The sequence below is a fragment of the Acanthopagrus latus genome, chromosome 4, assembly GCF_904848185.1.
Source record: "Acanthopagrus latus isolate v.2019 chromosome 4, fAcaLat1.1, whole genome shotgun sequence".
Classification (NCBI taxonomy): domain Eukaryota; kingdom Metazoa; phylum Chordata; class Actinopteri; order Spariformes; family Sparidae; genus Acanthopagrus; species Acanthopagrus latus.
The window spans coordinates 24,183,611-24,200,326 of NC_051042.1; the positions used below are offsets into that span (position 1 = coordinate 24,183,611).

The 16,716-nt window shown below is 45.6% G+C and overlaps 1 long non-coding RNA gene across 1 annotated transcript in view; it reads left to right on the forward strand.

Moving 5' to 3' along the window:
• Window positions 1-11,213, forward strand: part of LOC119018243 — a 215,493-nt gene extending 204,280 nt beyond the window's left edge. The window contains exons 3-4 of the long non-coding RNA XR_005074692.1: window positions 9,539-9,647; window positions 10,933-11,213. This is a non-coding gene — a long non-coding RNA (uncharacterized LOC119018243). The remainder of the gene's footprint in view (window positions 1-9,538; window positions 9,648-10,932) is intronic.
• Window positions 11,214-16,716: the final 5,503 nt, after the last annotated feature.

Here is a 16,716-nt window from a genome sequence, read left to right on the forward strand (position 1 = left end):
CTAATATTTTCTGTATTTTCTTTTTATTTCTCTAGAGACATCTGGCGGGCCAAGTTTAACTTGGCAGCAGGATAACTTTGGCCTCCTCTATGTTATAACTACATGCACACACACGTAGAAAGTATGTCTCCCAAAATATATCAGGAAACAGACAAGGAAGATGACAAGCTGACAGTTCGGATGAAGTTACTGCCCTTTCAGATGCTCTAATGCCTTTTTAGACTGACCTGTCTGTGCCTGCTTGTGCGTGTGTGTGTTTGTGTGTGTATCTGTGTGTGTGAGCTGCAACAAAGCTGCAAGTGGAAGAAACTGAGTGGAGAGGAGGCGGCCATATGGTGGCAGCTATCAGTGTACACTGTGTCAGTTTTCAGTCACGGGGGCCTCTCGTGCATGCTGGTTGAGGAAGAGGAGGAGGAGGAGGAGACTTATCTGGAAACCGATAAGACAGGCGCAGGCCTTTCAAATTATACAGAAATTATTTTAATTGCTCGGGAGAGCCGCGGAGCTTTGAATTTTATCTCCTCGTTTTCTCTTCGCCTGCATCAGTTTCTTTGTTTCTCGCTCTCCCGCCCCATATGGCTCGCCTCCTCCTCCCTCCTGACTCACTTCACCTCATCCTCTGTCAAGTCCCCCCCCCCCCAAAAATATCTTTTTACACGCACATGCAACTGTCAGCCTTCATCTGGGGCCACTGGGTGAGCGAAGTGTGAGCGCTCACTTTCCGTCACCGTTTCGTGCCGAAACGTGTTAACGTACAGAGGCCACAGGGTCAGTGTTTAACACCCGGGCACAGTATGACCACGCTTTGAACCAGAAAAGCAAACCAAGAAATCTCAACCTTCGTTGATTTGTGGGGGTGTGTGGGGGGGTGTGTGTGCGGGCGCATGTCTTGTGTGCACTTGTGTGCTCCATGAACCAGAGCGTGTGGGTCAGATGCCTTCCAGTGTTGGGCTTAAAGCTGCATTGAATGGGGCCAGGCTGTGCTCATCTCCTGTCTAATCTTCCTGCTCCGGCGAGTGTAGGGAGGAGGAGAAAAAAAAATCCATAGTCTTTTCATCCTCCTGTGACCACTGTGCCTGTGAGACAGCAGCCGTGGGAATGGAGATGGATACAGGCAGCCCTGCCTCTGACCTCCCTCTACTCCAACACAAGGGTGGAGATAAACAGGGCCACAAGGATCGCTAACATCTCTCTTTTCTCAGGCGCACACACTCATACTGACACACACACACACACACACACACACACACACTACAGCACAGACATCTCATTAAAGCAGTAGTAGGTGAATGTTGCAACAGCAGTATGCCACTGGGAGAGAGGTCTATTAGGGATACTATCAAGAGACGTGGGGGGGATGCTGAGAGTCCCGCGTGCATCTGCTTCGGCGTGTGTTTGACGTATGTCTAATTTTGACCCAGGGTTGTGGCCAAGGAGCCAAGCATTAATACTTATTGGCTGGAACATTATGATAATGTAGTGACTGGAGAGTTAAAAGAATTGCCACGGTAAATATCTATTACCCAGAGCGCACACTGGTGTGTGTGCGTCAGAGAGAGGAAGAGACTCGCTCACATGCAGTTCTGTGTCCAAAAGTGAGAAAGACAACAGAAACAGACGGCGGGCGGTTCATCCTAAATTACTCTTTCGCTCCTCTCTGTTTCCTGGGGATTTTGGAGTGATACTCCCTTCTCGCTCCCTCGCTCCCTCAGCTGTCACAACCCGTCACCACAACTATTCCACTTCGGCCGCAGGGGTGGAGGGAAAGCTTTGTCACTCTCCATCACCCTCCTCTCGCATCCCTCTCTCTAATGGTAGTTGCGGCGGACCTGCTTGTATATTAAGAATGCATTTGCTTTCTTTTTTTTTTTCCCCCGTCTCCGACCATGACCTATTGTTTTAAGGACACGGCAGAAAAAAAAAAAACAATGTTTTAGTTTTTTGCTAACAAGAGCCTCAAAAACTGCAGAATGTCAAATAAACACAGCACCATTCCTTTGGTCGTGGCTAGTGTCCATGGAGATGCATGTGTCTTATTATGGTTTGTCAGGGGTCATTAGTGTAATCCAAGCAGACAGAAGTTTATACTGAGAGAAGTGCGCCATAGTATTCTCTTTCTGTTTGTGTCTTTTTTTTCTTTCTTTCTTTCTTTCTTTTTTTTTTTTGTATCTATATGCAGCCGCTTCCGATAATGTCATCCTACACTGCTCTCCGCTCCCTCGCAACCAGAGACTATCAGCTGTGAACTCATCGCTCTCCTTTAATGGCCAGGTCGCCGAGAGGAAGGGAAAAAAAACCTGAGAGCGCTGCGAGGCGGTGAGAGATGTCGTGAGAGAGAGAAAAAAAGACAGTTTCCTCAGTTGTGAGGAAGCAAAACTGTGGGTGTCTCTCTTTTTGTCTCTGCCACAACATTCTTTCCCAGGGGTCACACACACACACACACACACACACACACACACACACACGCACGCACACATCTAAGCCAACAAAAAGACGACAGCGAGGTGTCCAACTGAGTTCACAGCTTGGTCTGGCCCTGCGTGCCTGCGTTTTGGCCATTAACCGAACATGCCTCTCTGGTATAGTGTTGACACGCAGAAGTGTGCCGCTCCTCGGCCTCCACGCTTTGAGGCCCCCGGTCACAACACTGTGTGCACAGGACTCCCTCCTCCCTCAGGTCTCTGAGGCCATGTACGCTCCGAGGGTGACACTACCCAAACTCTGTAATTATAAAAAAACGAGCAAAGAGCATTCCTCAGCCTGGTTAGCCAGAACTATGAGGGAGAGGGACAAATATTTACTCCCCTCCACCGCCACCGCCACCCATTCCCTCTGTTCCTCCTCCCTTCACGCACCCCCACCCCAATAATTTAACTGTAAGAGCAACTCAGCCTTGTAAACACAATAGTTACGTCTGCGCTCACAGAGCCATGGAGCAGACACACAGGCTCCACTACCCCTGCAGCTACCACTAATACAGTCTCCTCTCCTCTCCTCTCCTCTCCTCTCCTCTCCTCTCCTCTTCCCTCCTCTCCTCTCCTCTTCCCTCCTCTCCTCTCCTCTCCTCAAAGCCAAAGTTTGGATCTCTTGACATTCAGCCTTTCAGAATATTTTATTTATTTATAGATGAAGTGAGGAATGACAGAAACTCAATGGGATATTTACAGCGGCGCACACTTTGTATCAGCGCTGGGTTTTCTCTTTTCCTTGGAAATGGACACAGCGTCTTTCACAAGTTCTGAAAAAGTATATATGTATATATATTTGAGTTTTCTTTTTATCAATATTTACTCTCACAGTCTATGTAGGGCTGCAGCTCTGTGAGGACCATTACCTGCCAAAAGTTGTCAAACCACAACGCTTGGAACAACAGAGCGTGATGGCGGGTCGTCGAATTGTTGCAAAAGTGTAATCCACACATTTGTTTAGATGAGCAAAAAAAAAAGGTTGAATTTGTTTTTGTGACTCAGCATGAATGTCTTTTGCGTGCCTGCAGCGTGTTTGTTTGAGCAAATCGATCACTGCATTTATGAACCGTGCAGCACAGTCGCGTCGAGGTGGTCGGGCTGACGGCAGCCATGTGATCTAGGACTGTGTCGAGTCCAAGGTTGGGTCAGTTTGTGAGACCGATATTTATGTTTTGGGTTAAGATAAAGTTAGTGCCCACCCACCCATTGTGCTTGCCCCATTCAGTCAGCGAATGCACACCCTCCCCTAGGGAGTTGCTTATGCAATAACACGCTTCTTTCTGATATTTACCTTAAGGTAGCCTTTTGGTGGCCACCACAGATTTTCAGTGGCACCAATTTTCTCAGGCACCCAAGGGGAAAGGATTGTAATTTCCATTATATTTTGGTAAAAATAAGCGTGCTACACAGAAGAAGGCTAATATGTATCATTTGGGTACATGTAAACAAAGTACAAATACAAATATTATACACACTACCTCTCAAGTCCTTCACACTTCTTCCTATGACGCTGTTCTGCTTGAACTGAAGATCCAGACATTTTCACGTTAATCCAAAAATACAAACGTAGTCAGTATCTACTCACACCGCTTTCCTGATGAAAAACCGGTGGAAGTTTAGTAGTCCTGAAAATATTCCTGGAGCTTCACAGCAAAGCAGCATTTTCCTTAACAACGGAAACAGATGGGGAATGCGTTCAAAGCTAACATTTTTAGCTCAGCAGCTACGATGAAGATTTCAGCTTTGAAAAAGAGTGTAAATAACGTAACATTTCCAAATCTCTTTGGTGACAATTTAATGCCCAGCTACTTCAGTTGCTAAGAGAGTGCTGCAGCTTTGTTTCAATGCGAAGCTCCAGAAACCAATTTTCAGGGGGATGAGTGGAACATGACCACGTTTCGATTGTTGGGTGAACTTATCCTTTAAAGTTAAAAAGGGTGGCGTTGTTACCATTACACTACATGTGAACAGCAACAGAGTTACATATTTGTGCGTCAGACAGCACTGTAAATCTGAAATCAGTAGATGAATGAGGAAGCGACCAGCGAGTTGAGGAAGCCCTGGCCTTTGTAAATTCTCCATGTTTACTAGCTTGATACCAAATATCGCTTTAATCGTCCGAGCCAAGGGGAACATACGCCTCGTCGCAGCAGAGCACGGCCCACACGGCGGAGGACGTGTGTGTGTGTGTGTGTGTGTCTCAGACGTGTATTAATAGGACACTCCGGCAGACTGTTTGTCTTAACACTTTGTAAACAGCGTGATGATATTCGTGGGTGTTAATTTCTGTGTCTGTGCATGCATTATGGCGATCCTGTTTTTTTGGGGGGGGCGGGGTGGAGATTTAGCATCCTAACTCATTTTATTTACATAACGTAAAAGACAGCAACCTTTGTGCGAGCGTTGCCTTCCGACGACAAGAATCTGGGGGAATCATCTCGGAGGCGTATTTGTGTTTGATGTTAACGGTCAGGCACAATGCATTAAGGCTGGAATGTGAGTAATGGGCACTTAAGACATGGAGCGCCGGCCACACTGTGTGGACAGCGAGCGTTTTTAATGCGCGGCCGTAACTCTGTTAGGGCTGCTGCTTCTCGTCGCCTCTCTTTCGGCCCTGCATCTTCTCCATCTCTCTCCCCATCGTCACTCCCCGTGTACACTTCTTAAACGGTGCACTCGTGTGAAAGATGACAGATGAGAGGGGACGCTGCAGGTCTCTCCAGTGCTATTTACTTTGCGCCACGCTGTCTCCCCCGGGTCCTGTTTGTTCTGACTGGAGACACTGACACTTCCAGAAACACGATGCAAAGGGGAGGCATTTTTTATTCTGCCTTTTTTGTTTTTTTTTTCACAAACATGTTGGGATTCAAGGGCGGAGCTGAACTCTATCAGCACAAACGCAGGCCCCGGCCCCCGCGGAGGACCCGCATCCCGGGTGAATGACTGTGAGAGCCGCTGCATGGCAGGATGAAGTGTGTTCATTTCCTTATTTATTGACTCGCTCGCTTTTCTCTGAGTGTTTGAAATTAATAACAGCCAGCAGAAATCAGACAGAGGGATGAAAATCAGCACTTTCCCCGCAGTGAAGCCATTCATCAAGCTAACGAGGGGGAGAATAGGAACGGGGGGGAGGAGAGTGGAGGGGGGGAGCGAAAAAAAGTGACGTTTGGAGAGGGAGCAGAGAGAGCGGGAGGGAAGCAGGTGCAGTGTGAGGCAGAGGGGGGAGGAGGGAGGTGAGGTGACGTCGGGAACAGAGCGAAGCGAAGGGAAAGGAAGCTAAGTTTGTTTGGGAGGAGGAGGAGGAGGAGGAGGAGGAGGAGGAGGAGAGTCATTTGGAGGATAGCAGGACAGACGGGAGAGGAGGAGCTGAGCGAGATAGAAAGAAAGACAAGTTTTGACATTGGAGTATAAATAGAGAGCGGGGAGAGAAAACGGAGACGGTTTGTTATGGACCGAATGATTGAGGGGCAGACATGACTGGCACCGAGATCAAGGCGGCACAGAAAGTAACCATGACGTGTTCTTTTAAATCCCTGCCTTTGCTAATTGCTGACGAGCAGCTATGTCCTCAATAACTGGGCTCTTTGGGGCCTCTGCGAGCTGCAAACCGATCTACCAGGAAACTACCAGCTCCTGAGGACACTACCTCACATAGTCAAGGGCCGAGACAGAAAACGATAGAGAGCTGTCATCCCCAACCGTGGTATCTCCCTCCCCTTCGCACTCCCTGACGAGCTGATGATTCGGCCTGCCCTCCTCTTTGAGCCTTTGCCCCCTTTTTTTTTTTCTTTTGCGACGGCTCGGTCCCACGCTGCTCCGCCTCCCCCCCAACAGTCCACCAGAGACCCGACAGTATCTCACACCCGGAGCAGGGGCTGACTAAGCACTTACCGCTGAGCCTCTCTTCTCAGAGCTGAGAAAGGAGCGCCATGCTGAGAACTCTGCCACGGGAAAATAATTAGCAAAGTGGAGCTCTGCCCAAACACACTGGGCTAAATCTAGTACCACTTCACAGACAAACGCAGCCATAAATCTTCCCCCTCCTTTATTTCTTTGTGTGGAGGGGTATCATTCTCGCAATCAGGAGTAAAATTTGTGTTTCCTGTTCATACTTAAATACAGGCTTCTGATTAAAAAAAAACAAAAAAAAAAAAACAGCACCCACTGAAAGCTACAAGCTGCTTTTGCGTTTTTCTCTCCGGAGTCGCTTCATGCTAACAGACTTGTTCTTAGTGGCTTGTAGTGACGCAAAACCGTATTCATCTCACTGTACATGGATATCTGTATTTTTAACTTTAAAGTTAGACCACAGTATCTTCGGTCACTGGGTTTAAATATAGTCCGCTCCTCCTGAGCAGTCTCCAGTTTCTCACTCCTTTCCGAGAGGCAGGTGGAGCACGGGGAAGGAGGGATAACACCCAGTCTTGAATAAATCATCCCTCGACTTTTGACCCAAATGGAGCAGGAGGTTGTTTTTGTACCTCTTGCACTGCGCCCCCCCCCCCACCTTCATCTCTCCGTGGCCCCTACACACCCCTCCCCCGTCTCATTCATTTTCTCCTCCACATGACAGGTCAATCTGGATCGATTACATCTGCCCTCGACGACTGAGACCAACATCCTGGCACCCAGAAATAGAGCTCTCCGGGATAGAAGAGCCGCCGACCAGCCGTTACTGTGAGCACGCAGCTCGGAGGGAAAAAAAGGGCGGGGGGGGGTGTGAGAGGGGATGGGGGAACAAAACTATTTAGAAAATATTCACAAGATGTCATTTAATGTGCAGATGAACTCCACTGAAGCACTTGTGAAGATGGAAATAGGATTGTTGTGACTAGATGTTCACATGCTTGGTGGCCCTGCCTACCTGTTACAGTGTGCTTATACGATCACACATGCACACACACACACACACACACACACACACACACACACACACACAAGCCTGCTTCCCCAATCTATATTTACACTCAGCTCCTTTTCTCACAGCCTCTTTCACACACTTACAGTGCATATGCACACACCTGGCCTTTTATCTTTGTCAGCAAATTCCGGGTCCTTCAGCTCCCTGCTGGGCTCTGAACTCCTGTGTCTCTTTGCACGGCGAACCCCCGAGGTGCGCCTCGCCTTCACAACACACACACAAACGCACAGCAGTCGCAGGTGAGACGCATCGGCAGCCTCATCCCGGCGTTAACCTCTCTTTATTTCCTCGCCAGCTCAACACCTCACAGTGTAAATACATTTGTAAAAAATCTCTTTTTATTCCCTCGGTGGAGGCGCGGCGACTCTGTGTCCTGGCGGTGTCCAGGCCGGAGTCGGGACACTCTTTCCCCAGGCAAGGACACCGAGACCTGGCTCTCCGTCTCCATCACTCAGCCTGTCCTCCTGGAGCTACGTGGCCAGACTGCTCATCGACCCCCCCCCACCCCTCATATGCATGGATTTGCATAAAACAAAGACACGGCTCTGCCTGCAACGTCTGCCACAGCTGAGGCCGCTAAGAAACGAGATCGACCAGACCACACCGCACACAGCCCCCTCTGAGCTCGGCTGGCAGGTTGTCAGAGTGCAACTTCAGTGCAGCGCAACGGCGTGGCGAAGGAACTGAGATTTACGAGGCTGACTAAGATAGACACCCTCATGGTTTTCCACTTTCATTCGTTTAACATCCGCTCCCTCGGCGTTGTTTATACTCCACACCCCTCAACGGTGAGCAGAGGGCACCTAATTCACAGTGATGACGTGGGAGGAGAATCGGAGCACTTAAAACACTTCATCTAAAGATGATTTGTCCTTGTCTTCCTTGATGGCTTTTGTCCTGCTCCCCCCCTCCCCCTCCTGAAGTTAAGTGGAGCTGGAGAAAGGCCAGCTACTGATCCCACTTAGACACAATCAAGTAAATAACACTGGATGCACACACAAACACAGACATGCGCACACAACACGCCCGCGCAACTTCGCCCAACAAGCTTGCAACCTTCTCGCATCCTCGCGTGTGATGAGCAAGCACGTCGTGACGGTTTGCCACGGAACAATCAGCGAAACCATTACAGGAACAATTGGGTTTGCAGTATACATTGGCCCAGGTTTCCTCTCTGTCTCTGCGAATTGATTCCAGGGACCGGAAAGCTTATTCTTCACTCTGCATGTCCGAGGCTCATTGCCTCTTTCTCTCTGCCTCCTTCGCACAAAGTCTGAACATGTAATTTACATCTGAATGTGTGGCTGTAATCTGCCGGTTGTGCCGTTGATCCGGAACGTCTGAAAAAAAAAAACTGCCGATGCGTCGTGTGTATACATTCTTTTCTTGTGTGGATTTGAATAAGGTGGGAAAATGTGTGCAAAGTTGTGGCTTTGGGGAGATAGAGAGAGATGTGATGGAGGGCGATACCGTCAATACACAGACGGCGTGGTGCTCTTTAACATATGAATAGGTATCGGCAATCTATGGGTACATTATGGGAGCCTTACAGACACCTGCAGTATGCAATAAAGCATTCAATACTATATGTGGTGGCTCTCTATTTGATAGGAGAGTCTAATTTTAATGAATAATTAATATGGATTTCATTGTGTACGCATATAAGAGCAGAGCAGAAACAACATGACCACTAATAATTAAATGTGATATGATTTGTGATCATGTTCAGACTTCTTCTTTTTAATATGTACAATACTAGTGAGAAAAAATACATCCCATGACTGAATGAACAAGCTGTTTTCAGAGGGAAATAAGATCCCCAGAACACTGTCTTAAGCTAGAAAGGTGGCAGGGTCCGCCAAAATGTAAACAAAGTAAAACAGTATGAAACTGTGTCATCCTTTAAGGTCAGTTAAAAAGAGAGTTTGTTTATTTAGGCATTACAAAAAAAAATCTTTCCATACTGATGAGAACTGTGTTCCAGAAACTACATGTTGCTCCTTTAACAGACCTGTTTCACAACTCTGACTTACGTCAGATTGCAATTATGTTGCATCATTGAAATGACGGGAGAGAGAAAAAAACAAAAGAAACAGAGAGAGAGATCAAGTAAGAAGTGTTTTTTTGTTTTTTTTTTCTTTTACCTCAGAGAGCCAAGGGGGGCACGGACGGAAGAGAGGGGCTGGAAATCACAGGTGCAGGAATTTTCTCGATGACCTAAAGGAAACGGGTGAGATTGGACAAAAAACACAGAACAGGTGAGTGAACATCGAGGCACGTGCTGCCTTCCCTTTCCACCACCTCCTCCCCCCGTTTCTTCCACCGCCCGCGTCACTCTCCGCCACACACGTACACAAATAATCACAGAGGAACAAGTAGATCCATTCTGAGCGAGATTCACTCTCACCTTGTCTGTCTGCCGAAACACACCGCATGTATCATGGTAAGCATTTGATGCGGGAAGGAAATGTAAAAAATTTGCATGCAAATAGATTCTACAGGGCAGAGCCCATGCATCAAAACACTGTTAACCACAGGAGACAAAAACTAAAATATCTGAGCATACAGTGTGCCGTCGCACAGAAATGTCAAAAGCAGTTTCATGCCGAGGCCTTTTACTGCTGCTCATTTCATTAAATTACATAATTAATTGTTCTAAGAGGGAGGAGTGCGGACGTATAAAATAGTGGAGGATGGTAATGACTGCCTTCATGACGGACACTTTCATAAGCACCACCACCCCCACACACACACATACACGCACACACACACTCGAAACACACTCGAGCAAGCATGTTGCTCCGGGCAGGTCCGAATGGAGTTATTCATATCCCCCTATAAATGTTGCTACACAGGTGAAAACATTAGCTTAGCTCCAAACTCCCTCTGTGCGGCGATGCCAAGCAGGGTCCCTTTAAAGCGGTGTGGAAAAATGACAGTTGTGGAAACACTTTGCCCACACACTGCAATGAGGGAAATTTTAAATCATCGGGCTTTCAAATAAATGTCACATAACTCAGTTCCGCGGAGTATACGGGAACCTGTAGGAGAACGGCAGTGATGCATCGGGGTGATATCAGCGCCTCAGCAGAAAAAAGTGTTCGCGGCTAAATCACGAAGTGTAAACTTTCATTGGGAGCGACAGGGAGCTCGGGTTTTGAAGACGTGTTACACACTGTGCCAGCGGTGCAGCAGAGGTGAGAGGTGAACTACGTGGTCTTGGGGGAGAAAATTTTTATTTGAAGAGAAAGATCTTCATTGTCAAAACAAACTTTATAAACAAACTATCTCAAAACCATTTTCATCAGTACTAAATTAATAAACTGACTGAAGGACAACCCTGTTTCATACTGTTTCGCTTTGTTTACATGTGGCGGACCCTGCCACCTTTCTAGCTTCAAGCAGTGTTCTGAGGACCTTGTTTACCTCTGAGAACAGCTTGTTTATTCAGTTATAGAAAGCATAAATATTTCAGAGTTTGTATTTTTTTGCCTCATCAATATTGTAAATATTACAATTCTGAGTTTGAATTTCTTTTTCAAGACTGCACAGAGCCCCTTTGATGACGAACTGCAGACAAAAAGGCCTCTGACCTCTGACATGCCGTTACAGATGTATGGAAACATCTCATTCATGATTTAATTGTGTCATATTCTAATTCTCTACAATGTCGTGATGCAGTTAATACGCTGTCAGTGCTAAAGAGAGAAAAAAAAATTTATCCATAAAGAGAAAAAAATGCTGAATATTGATCAGTATTCCTCTCTGTAAATAACTGAATCTTCATTTGATGTATTTCTCACGTGCATCGCTCTGCTGCAGCTTTAAAGGACGACTTAAATTCACTTAAAATGCCAATAAAACCTCACGTTTTAAACGGATTAAATTTTTAATTTTTTTTTGCAGTGATTTGAAAACCATATGCCTCTTCGAAAGACTATATAACTTACATTTTGTGTTTCTTTTAACTCCGTCACCTTCCGTGCAGCGGGACTGCCGCTGAGAGATGGTGTTGCATTTATTTAAGTCACAGGCTCTCGGTTTGGGTCCATTTACAGACATATAAAATTACCCCGGCAAGTCCCGACCACCTCATTACCAACATAACCTGCAGCCAGTCTTTCAAGGACAACTCTCTAATGACACCGCGCGCGTATCCACTTAATGTCTATTTGAAGCACGCTGTGACTTTTTCTGCCACAAAGAAAAGAGAGAAATGTATAGAAGGAGCAAAGCGCACTCTGATAAAATAAGCGCCTTAATTGATCCCTGATGTCTGTTTAATTCTAAAGGAGTCAGTTTTTCCTGTATTCTCATATACACTGTGAAGTAAGAGAAGGATTTGTTTTGTTTTTTTTGCCTCAGTATCTGTTGTGAGTCTGGACAGACTATTCGCAGATGTGGCTGCCACCTGGTTGTGCTGACACACCTGACTGCTGTTACTGTTACCTCCCTGCACAACCAGTATGTCCTCTCTCTGCATCTCTGTTACTCAGAGCCCAACTCATAAACTGAGTTTGTGGTTGGTAACTGAGAGGTAATCTTACAAAATCCTAACTTTATGTAATACATGCACTTAAATTCATTGACATGATGGTTTCAACATGTTATTTTTGAAAAAAAAAAAGAAGAAAAAAGGCAACGATGATCCATCGGTGGGCTGGAAACATGTTTAGGAATATGACAGGAGTTCAGCCTTTGCAACTGCTCAAAGGATAAAAAAAAAGAAGAATGAAGATAAAAGCAAAACAAAGAGGAAGTTATGAAAACAGTTTTCTTTTCATAATACGATAAATGCACACTACCCTTATTATGACAAAGTTACAAAGTCATAATGAACCTTGAATGTTTTCAGGTGGAACAAATGAAAAATGAAACTCATTATTACTTCTTTTTTAGGGTTTAAAAAAAAGTGTCATATTCTTATTTACCTTTGGATTTATCTGCACTAGCAAATACAATCTTTGAAAACACATTGGGCATGTTTCAGTGTGTTCTATTTTATTTTACCTTGATTAAAGTCAACACTCAAAACTTTTGCACACACTTGTGTGCAGTGTGATTTTGTCACAACCACACATTATTATTGCAGTATGACATGCAGTACGTGCACAGGCATGTAGAGCACACATTTGTCTTGTCTTTTCTTTCTTCCCCCTTTTTTTCAAGTTTATGTCATTTTTAATTTGTTTTTGACCTGTCCTGGTGTGTTGACACTTTTACATAATTCAACAAAGTTCCAAATGAACTCTTGAATCCTTGTGTTAATAAGCATGTCATGAGTTACGTAGCTGTTTGGCATTAATAGACAAACATGAACTTCTACCCAGTGATTAGATGACGTGTGTCTCAGATTTGAATATCCACGGATATTTAATAAGACGAACAGTGAATTTTTCCACCCGTAACGCTGATTATTATTTTGCTGCGTCGTGTTACAGCAACCGGAATACAATCCTTGAACGATGTGGGTGTGAGAAGAAAAGAAAAAAAAACCAACTTCTGTCTGCAATCATCATTAGTGCCCTGATATGACTACCAGATCATGCCCATTATACCACTGTGATTAGTTAAACCCGTCCAACAGCTGCCTTATTTTTATCAGCTTTTTTTTTTTTCTTTTTTCCACTCAGCGACACAACATGAAAAAAGAAAAATGCCTGGCAGCATGAAACCTAACCACCAGCCTTCAGCCAAGCTCTGCGTCTGCCTGCTTCTACACATATTTAGGGTAACGTTTGTGCTGTGTACTGCTTGTAAGTACATAAACACCTCTTGTGTATTCAAAACCCACCGTATGAGTCATTTCAACATGTAAACTGGGTGAAGAAAAAGAATAACTTTGACTAAAAACCTCTCAAAGTAATCAAATGTTCTCAGAAATGTAGTTATATAACTAAAGAAGGTTCTGCTGAGAGACTGAACTCTCTTAGGCAGCGGTTAAATACAGGAAATGGTTAAAAAGGAAAAAAAGAAGTGGAAGTGAGTAGTTGTGGATTCGCTGTGTACTGTAGCATGTCGGATGTGTGTGTACATCTTATTCAGTGGTTCTCTGGGCAGAGGAAATGAGCATGAGCTCCCCAGGGCAGGGATTACTCTAATGACTTTGAGAGCAGCCTTGTACGCTCTAACTTTGACCTCTGCTCATCCTCCTCTCCCAAAGATGACAGGACACACACACACACACACACACACACACACACACAAACACACACACACACACACACCAGATGCATACACATTCACATGTATGAGCACACGTATCCTCTACACAGGCTCTTAATCGACTTCACACACACACAGGCCGGTTCGAGTTAAGAGATGCAGAAACCACAACACAACAGTTCCTCTCCGGCACTTCCCCTGGCACCATCTAAAGTCTGGAAGAACCCCGAACCCCCCCGCCCCAAACCAGCCCTTATTTTTGGGTCCGTCAAACTGGCGCGCATGCTACCCGAGTGAACGTCTCGCTGCATCTTGTGCTGTCAGCCCCGCAGAGCGCCAGCGTTCCATATGAGTGCCTCATCGGAAAATCGATGGATTTATCACTTACATAAGCACCGCGCGCTGGTGCCACCGATATAACAGGAAACATCCCCTGCAAATCAGATCTGTCTCCATGCAAATGTCATTTAGCTCGGAGAATGAAGTGTCCGACTCGTGCAAATTCAAGAATGCGGAGGAGCACGAGGAGGCTTCGCAGGATCGCTCATTGTTTGTCTGCGTTTGTGCTGCCGAGTGTAGGCCGGCGTGTTCGCTTTCATTTTGACATTACAGCTCGAGACGATCCATCCCAATAAGGAAACAAACACAATGAGCGAGCTGAAGAGTCTTAAACTGAAAAAACAAAAATTCATGCTTTACATGCCACTCTTAACACATCAAAAAACCCACCACACAAGCGCGCGGCCCTCAGAGAAGCAGAGCTCCTAAATAAAGAAGAAAAAAAGATCCCCTTTGAAATGCAGAGAAACACGCTCTTTAGAGGGGAAGAAAGCAAACAATTATCCTCCTTGAAGTCATTCAGTACATTGTTGTGGCTAATATGAAATATCAAAATATAGCAGCACTCGCTGCTCAGATCAAATAGATGTAATTAGATAAATTGAGGAGGAAGGAGAGCGGCTTGGCTGTAAATTGCGTGGTGTGTGCATGCTAAGACCCAACACTGGCACAGCTGCACAGAGCTGCACTCACGATTTATCATCTCTACATCGCAGGAGCCAGTGGCCCACACCACTATTAATCATCAGCAAAATCATTTAATTCAGCCTGAGCCCGACTATTGTCTCAGTCTCTCCCCTCACTCTGGGCAAATCAGCCACCACAGCAGCAGCAGCAGCAGCAGCAGCAGCAGCACCTCAGAGGAAATCACACACAACACAGAGGGACACAAGTGATGGGTTAAAAACTGGCTTCCTCTTTTTTTTTCTTTTTTTTTTTTCGTGGACGAGCTGTGCAGCAGATCATCACTGGCAGATGGTGCAGAATATGGCTTTTTTGTGTATTTAACAAGTATAAAATGTATGAGTGTGTAGACTGCTGTTCACGGCGCAGACTAACGGCTGATCACTCTGTGCTTTAACGCACCAACAGTGTGGTTTCATTCTTATGAAAGGTGCCCTTTGTGCTACGAAAGTTGCAAAAAAAAAAAAAAAAAAAAAAAGGCTGACAGGTCCAGATTGAATCTGTCCTCAGAAACCTTAGTGCATCTTCAGCGTGTATCTTGGCAAGTGGGTCTTCCTGTTTCAACAAACAAATTGTCCTAGAACAGTGAAACAAGATGCCCACGAGGCTGTCTTTGTCCGAGAAAGTTACGACAGAACTTTTCTCTCTCGTACTTCAGAGAAAAAAGTGAGGCCTGTTTGAGTTTACGGCACGCGGCTGCAGAGCAGAAGTCTTGGTTCGAAAGAAGTCAGAAGCAAGACGTCTGAGTACCAGCTGAAATGCAAGACTCGGGCACGGCAGCGCTGAGGCTCCCTCTGCCCACCGCAGCGCCTGACTGACTGACTGACTGACTGACTGACTGACGACTGACTGACTGACTTACACTGGCACCTTCTCCGGCGCCCCCTCACATGCCTGACGTGACTGTGCCCCTCACGGCACCCACCTTCCCCACCCATCTCCCCTCTGAGAGCACATCAACATCTGACCCAACAGGATGAAAATGGGGTGAAAACTGGGAAAAAAGCTAAACAACGACAGAACCGATGACAGTGAGTACGGTCTGAAAAGCACAGACAAGCGGATGCCACACACACACACACACACACACACACACACACACAGAAACACACACTACACTACACACACAGATCAGGAAGCAGGGAACATGAAGATGGGCACAAGGAGGGTGTCAATATATAGCGTGCATCGCCCACAAAGAGATTCTCATAGAGATGTCATCTTTATACACACTCATTCAGGGAAACACATTCACCAAGTCACAGGCATGCACACCACACTCACACACACACACACACACACACACACACACACACACACACACACACACATAATTTAAACACATATCACATGTACACTCACTGGATATATATAAATATATTCTATAAATCATACTGGGCTCCCATAATCACAAACGAGGGTGTGATTCATGGTGCAAAATATTTTAAATAAAGTTAATATCCCATCAGACATAATTAACAGATAGTAAAGGTGTTTTTAGAGTCTAAATAATGCAACAGAAATTGCAGTGAAATAAGAATTCAGCCTTCAGTCTACGTCTGTTGCGGGATCATCACATCACATTTTTGATTACCAGGTAACTTGGTGAAAAACACCTAGCAGATAATAGCGTGAGAGAACAAAAGAAAATGTAGGCCACCGCCTGCCTCAATCTTTGTTTGTGGTCTCATCAAGTTATCTGCAGCACCGGACTTCAATCTGCGTATTTCCAACTGCAGCGCACACACACACACACACACACACACACACACACACACACACACACACACACACACACACACACACACACACACACAAAAGCGTCAAAATGGGGAAAAGGAAAACGCGTCTGAACTCGAACTGCTCTCCAGTTTTTGGGCTCAATTTGTGATTAATAATAGAAATTAAAATACACAAATGTGTCTTATTCTGTTGGTCCGTCATTAAATGAGTGCTGAAGGGGAAAGGTGGGGGGGAGACAGCAGCAGCAGCGAATATGAAGTGTGAAAATGTAGTGCAGTTAATCTCCATCGTGTTCTGAGTCCACCTCCACTCAGTTTCAGCCACAACAGCAGAAAACCAAAGAAAAGAAAAACAAAACTGTCAGAACAAGTCGAAATGAAAAAAGTGAGAAGCTTA